At 34.6% G+C, this 7,002-nt stretch overlaps 1 long non-coding RNA gene across 6 annotated transcripts; it reads right to left on the bottom strand.

Annotated features, from left to right (window-relative positions):
• Positions 1-1,531: 1,531 nt before the first annotated feature.
• On the bottom strand, positions 1,532-4,837 carry LOC141708119 (uncharacterized). Of its 6 annotated transcripts, XR_012569368.1 has the most exons (6): positions 4,688-4,834; positions 4,182-4,613; positions 2,767-2,863; positions 2,493-2,655; positions 1,950-2,192; positions 1,532-1,839 (listed from the first exon to the last, which is right to left on the bottom strand). It is a non-coding gene; the product is annotated as an uncharacterized LOC141708119 (long non-coding RNA). The 6 variants fall into 6 exon arrangements; XR_012569366.1 differs by having other exon boundaries at positions 2,493-2,689; positions 4,182-4,837; XR_012569370.1 differs by having other exon boundaries at positions 1,950-2,171; positions 4,182-4,837.
• Between the last annotated feature and the right edge of the window lie 2,165 nt (positions 4,838-7,002).

The raw sequence follows: 7,002 nt of genomic DNA, 5'->3' as shown, positions 1-7,002 counted from the left end.
TCCGCGATCATAGCCTTCTACACAACTCCAGCATACGTATCCAATTTAAATATGGCCACCTTCCCTTGGATCCATGGCTTAAGACCTTGCTGAAACCTCTTAGCTTTCTTCTGATCAGTGTCCACATATGATGGTACAAACCTAGATAATTCATCAAACGTACTTTCATAATCTGCCACTGAAATATTTCCCTGTTTTCACTCCAGAAATTTCAATTCCATTTGATCCTGAACAAACTGAGGGAAATACTTCTCTAAAAATAACTTTTTGAATCTATCCCACACAGCATCATTTGTACCTTCCAATGTTTTAACAGTTTCCCAGCAATAGGTGGCTTCATTTTCCAGATAGTAACTCGCAAACTCGGTATTATGTTCCTCTCTCACCTTGACTAAGGCAAATTCCTTCTCAATTTCCTTTAACCAGACTCTAGCCTCAATAGGATCTACATAACCTTTAAATTCCGGTGGATTCATTGCCTGAAAAGTCTTAAAGGTTACCTGAGGATTGGTCTGCCTCTGTTGTTGAGTCAGGTGGACTGTTTGTTGGGCCAAGATCTGAAGAATCTGGGCTACAGTTGGGTCTATGGGGCCTGGATTTTGTATTCTGGTTATTTTTGTCTTGGATGTTGTTATTGTTAATTTCTTCATTCTGGTTTGTGGAATGGTTATTTCTTCTGGGAGGCATTTTTTAGTAAAGAATCAAACAACTTATTTACCTTTAAATCAAATCCTTTTTATGAAAAATTTTTATAAAACAGAAATATCTCTTTCGGAAAACATTTTCAATGGTTGAACAATGTAAACTGCATGCTTCTTTACAGAATGTAAACAGTTAAGGGATAGGGTGCATGTTATCACAAGAGTGTTATAACTGGTGCAGTAGGTAAGATAAAACAGGTATAGTAATAACAATGCTTAAAGGAAAAGTACTGATATATATATCAAAGTTTGGTAGTACAAGCGTGAAATCATTTCGGCAAAAGCGAAGGTACAACAGGTCTATCCAATATTTAGTAAGTCTAGCTTATTTATATACCCACCAAAAGTCTGATGATACACATTACACACCATTATACATATAACACTATGCCATAAGTGGGCTATTGTAATGCCTAAATGGTGTTACAATAGGCCCAAAAAGCGTTACATTAGGTCTATTGTAACACCAAGGGGCGTTACGTATACGAGCATTACAATAGATACCTTAATGTAACACTTCACTGATCTATTGTTACAGAGAAGAAAACGTTACAATAGGCAACTAATGTAACACTAAAAGGCCCAAATGTAACGTAAATTGAGTGATACATTAAGTTCGATCAAAATTGCAAATATGGACCCCACATGTGGGTCCCACAACCTATTGTAACAGTCTGTTTTATCTATTATAACACCATTTTTTTGTAATTAAGCAACATAGCATATGTAATATAACAATATATATAAACATATATTATACTAGAATAGTTGAATGTAACGGTTATTTTTAATTTTTTTCAAATATATAATCTATTTAAGGAACAATCCCATAATCAATAAAATATTAAATTTGCGTACATGAGTCTCAATTTTTCGAGCCAAACTATTAAATAACAGTCTCAATTCTCCAAACCATACCACTAAGTCTCGTCTCTAACGCCAATAACTACAACATAACATCCAAGCTATCCTTGAATAGAAAAACTACTCTTCGACTATCCTTGGATATAAAATTATACAAAATAACCAGGAAGAGAAGCACTTTTTCCCTTCTACACTTTCCTGATCTGGATACAAAATAATCGGGCAGAAAGCTGCAGAGAGCTACTTGTTCTCCCTCATTCACCATTTCGTGCTCCTGTACACAAGTCACACCAAATTGCATAAGAATTAATACAAAATGCATTTTGGACTTAGACGGCAAAATGAGGATTTTGTAATAGAGAAAGACAAGCAGTGCTACTTTACCAATATTGTGACGTGTGGAAAATAGAGTAATAGAGGTAATTATTAAAGCTATATTCCTCAAACATTACGCACACAGGGCCAAAAGTCTGATCCACGGTGATAAGTTTCAGACCTAACAGAAGAAGCAGAAGAGGCTCGCAGTAAGTATCTACTTCGAAATTTTGCTCCGCTTTGTTTATCACTTAACTTTTGATCCTCGCGTTTGAGATTCTCTCTTAAAAACTGCAGTAGTTTTCGCTTTCTCTGAGGAAGATATTTACGGGGAAGTTTAATTTTGACAAGAAAGAACATAAAAGAAATGTACACATGCAAAAAGTTCAATAAAAGGCCCATGACGCACATATAATTTATTCTAAAACCTATGCTAAGCATGCACTAAAGCAATAAGACATGCTTCAGTCAAGCAGTGATTTTGCAATATAAAAAAACATCTCATCTACATAAATAAATATTTATAAAAAGCCAAGCAGATCAAAATAATATCGGGCATTAGGTATATCTTAATGTATCAGATAAATTTTGAGTCCGGAAGGCATGGGATACCTTCCACAGATGATCATTTGCAAAGATCAGGAGATCTGTGTCCCTGTCAATACTTGCATCTTTTACATCTGGATCAGACCTCAGGTGATTTTACATCTTTTAATGAACCGAACTAGAAATAGGTACTTGATAGACACCTAACAGTTATCAATATTTGCAAGGTCTGTAGCATATAAAAGAAGAATGTGAATGCCCATCTAGAAAGTTAAACATAAAACAGTTAAAATAGTGGTCAGGTTATTGATAGATGAGGTATTAATGACACGATTCATACATGGCCCCTCTTTCTAGAAATGAATCGGCATCAGAATCTGGATTGAAACTGTAGATTTCGCATTCTTCTAGTTTCACCGTCTGTAACTTTCTATACCCTGCAAACCATAACAATAAGCTCAGAAGAAAGCGATAGGCCTTCTTTTAAAGAAGTTTTGATGAACAATGCAGAAGTAAACTAAGTAATGCATTGGAAGCTAGACAATCAATTCAAAACAAAACATCCCAGAAACAAGTTTGGAACGGGCGCATTTCCATAAGAGTAGATATTACCATATAACTTTCATTGCTTAGCATTCAAACATTGAATCCATTTGCAGTAAAGCTAGCTTGCGGATATAACAAAAAAGATAAATATATTTACATTTTCCTATAGGTCAAGAGGCAACGATATAATAAAACATATTTGGCCTATGTTACCTAGAAAAGATGGAGCATAAGTTTTACTCAAAATGATATCTAAATGAGATATCATGCTTTCACATTAAAGCTTCATCACATTTCTATGATCTTGTATGGGAGTCGCAAAAAGGGTGTAAAAAGTCTAAAGTGCTACATTAAGTTTTTCACAGGTCATTGTGTTAGTATAGTCAGAGAGGTGCTTCTCGTTGTCTGTTCTTACTTCATATCAAAAATAAAAGATCATTCATACTGGAAGTGAAACGTGTGTATTTAGCTTGGAGGATGACGGTATTAAGCAGCTCATATGGACGAGTCAAAGAGTTTTCAAAGAGAAAGCAGCTCATAAGCAGCTCATAAGAGTTACTAGATGTGCTGGTGACTAAAAAGCTTGATAGGTGGTTAAGTTCATACTCGATTACCGGAGACACTAGTCCTGAGCAATATGGTCTGTGATGGTCATTTATATTTATAGATTAGAAACAATGATCATCAAGAGGCAGAAACACAAGTACGTGTTCGACTTTACTTAAATTCTTATTTGTAGATTAGCAACAATGATTTTTTATCCAGTGCTCACTGACTGTAATACAGGTGACTGAAGTTCACTGGCCTTGTCCTCAGTGAGATTTCTACAAATACTATGCAAACTTTAAAATGAACGAAGACAGATACTTAGATTACTGTAATAACAAAATCACAGTCACTTAATCTTTAACACTTAATATTTATCATAGATTAAAGCTATTGATACTATACTAATGTAGATACTATCTTGAAGAATAACCAAATAAGTAGGTTTTTGTCAAGTCTTGTAATTGTTAAATAGGATTTAAAGTTTAAGTGTATGACTAGTCACATATTCTTATAATCTTATAATCTTATTGAGCATCCATCTGTAACTGCAATATTCTATTATATGAACATGGAATTGTTACTTATACGAATAACACCAAAATAAAGAAACAAAACTTTATATGTTACCACCAATGAGTAATCCAAGTTTCATCAGGTTACCTCATATGACATGTTGTCAATATCTAGACGCATTTCCCTGTGATGACCAATGGAATTAACCATTCCATGATAGTCCGAGAACTCCAGGAGGGCAACTCCTTATATATCACCAAAAGAATGAGAAAGTAGTTATAGCTAACAAACAAGACACATTTCTTCTTCTATTTAATACTACCACGCGTATCTCCACTTGTCATCTTGGATATGTTTCTTGTCTCTAAATTTTCATCCTCTTCTGCTGCCTAAATTAATCAAATCAAGAACTAAAATGAAAATATTATATATTGTATAGCATATACAGGGAAGAATAAGGTTTGTAGCTTTGCAGAATGAGGTAGTGTAGCTTCCCTGGCATTTCCTATTCTATTTCTTGATCCCAATCTAGATAAAACACAAAACCCACAAAAAGCCCCAATCTGATGCTCTCAAACCCTACAATGTCATATAAATTAAAAAAATTAGTAAGGGCCTTTAGAATACTGCCATAAACATGTGTGTATATCTACCAAATCTTCAATTTCTCCTTCAATTCATCCTTCTGAGAGAGAAACAAGAGAGCCAGAAAGAATGTTGTGTGAGAGAGAGATTGTTTGTACGAGGAGAGTGAGTTTTTGTTTAAGTTCCGTCGTGTTTTCATCTGGGGAAAATGCCGCCCAATAATTCACCTAAAGTGTTTATTCTTTTTTTATTTTTTTTATTTTTTAACTTTAACTATGATTCAGTGTTACAGATTTAGGAAATCGGAATTATTCTGGTGAGATACTAAATTACGATTTATCGGACGATTTTTAAAAAATCGGATGATTTATCGGCGATTTATCGGGAATCGGTCAAATCGGAACAATATTTTTTACCGATTTTTAAGCGATTTATCGGCGATTTTTGGAAAATCGGCCGATTTCTATAACAGAGCTATGATTTAATAAATAAAAAACAAATAAAGTAGTTGTTGTATTGATGTACAATTATATTTATAAATTGTATTATATATTTATATTACATTTTTCATTCACTAATAAGACAGAATATAATTTTAATACTAATTAATGATAACATTTTCACTTTAATATTTTAAAAAATGTAAAAAGCATCTAATGTAACACCAGGTGCTGGTGTTACATGTTGTGCAACACCAACATTTATCTGTAACACTAGGTTTATGCTATTGTAACACTAATTGAGAGGTGTTACAATAGGACAAAAACTTCTTAGTTAATGTAACGCTACTTGTAACACTTGCATTACAGTAGCCCACTTATGACGTAGTGTAAAAACTGTCACGGCATCTCTGTCATATAGCTTCAGGGAAACTCTGCTCCACCAAGCCTCGCAAGATCCTCTAACACTTCTCTGGCCCACCCCATAAGAACATCTGGGGCTGCATACTCGCAAGTAGCTCTGTGAAGTCTAGCCTCGAGTATTCTTCGGGTCACATGAATCTCATCCCGAAGCTTCATCGCACTTCTATCAACATCAATAGTCCTTATGATATGTTGTAGCCCCTGAATCTGAGCCAACAGGGACTCTCACTCAAAAAGAAGAGCCTCACACTTAAGGTATGGAACAGGGTGTGGAGTAAATTGAAAATATGCACCCGTAACCGAATGTCCAGTAGAATCAGAATCAGCAGGTGGGAGTCCTCGAATAGGTTATCTCACAATAGAAGGTGGAATAGCTTATAGTGGTACGACCGTCACAACTGGTATTATAGTTGACACTGGTTGTAATAACCCCAAAATTTTGAACTTTTTGTAACCCTTATGAATAGTGTTTTTGCTGATATTGCTGAATAAGAAAACTTTTCATGTCACACTATGTAGGGGTTCTTTTATTGTTATTTTGAGATCGTATTAGTACTCTTTATGATAAATGAGTGTATGTAAAGATCGTCAGAATCCAAATCCGAACACTTTGATTTTTCCCGAAAAACCACCAGATATCGGAAGAATTGAGTATAAGGTAACAGGATAAAAAGGATTTAAATTCAAGGATTTTAAGAGAGGATCATAAAAGGAATATAATGTATTGAGAAAGGTTAAGGGAACCCAAGTAATAAGATCCCGGGTATGATCCCTCAAACGATAAACGAAAACGAAAGTTAAGCGAACCGTATAACAGATCAGCGGTCATTAGCCAAGTAATTAGAAGCTAATCAAAGAGGTTAGTGGGGATGATGTCATCAAACCAATAAGAAGAGGACAAAGGTGGGAGGGTGACATCACATGGTGACATAAGCATGACCAAAGCAAAGTGTGTTGTTGGTTGATTTAGAACCACACAAAAGTTACCATGGTAAAAGGTAATAAAACAAAACAAAACAAATCAAAAGCAACCAACCAAGCCAAAACATTTCATTTTCACCAAAAACACAAAGTTATTTCACCTTCTTCATCCAAAAGCTCTCGGCTTTTTTTCTTCTTCAAAGAAAGAAAATTCAAAATCCTAGTTCCAAGCTTTGTTAATTAGCAAGGTAATTATCTAAGACTCCTTATGCATAGATATAGCTATCCTATAAGTTTGAGATCCTAAATCATTCACAATCTCTTCCTAAAAAATCATGGAAGAAGATGGTGAATAGTGTTTTTCAAGAACTAAAATTTTTGTTCTTGAGTTTTTGTTTAGATTAAGCTTGGATAAGGACTTTTAAGGGTGATTCCAAGCTAATTACTTGATTCTCCACTCTCCAAGGAAGGTATAACCCCTCCAAACCCTAACTTTACTTCAGTATTAGGTTTAGTTTTGTTGTTATAATTCATGAGAGGCTTGATTGTTGTGTATGTAGAGGTTAGTTGGTTTTGTGAAGTTTTTGGAGTTGTAATTC

The sequence above is a fragment of the Apium graveolens genome, chromosome 2, assembly GCF_009905375.1.
Source record: "Apium graveolens cultivar Ventura chromosome 2, ASM990537v1, whole genome shotgun sequence".
In the NCBI taxonomy this organism is placed as follows: Eukaryota; Viridiplantae; Streptophyta; class Magnoliopsida; order Apiales; family Apiaceae; genus Apium; species Apium graveolens.
The sequence above is the reverse complement of the archived record's forward strand: the minus strand, read 5'-3'. Positions and strand labels throughout refer to the sequence as shown.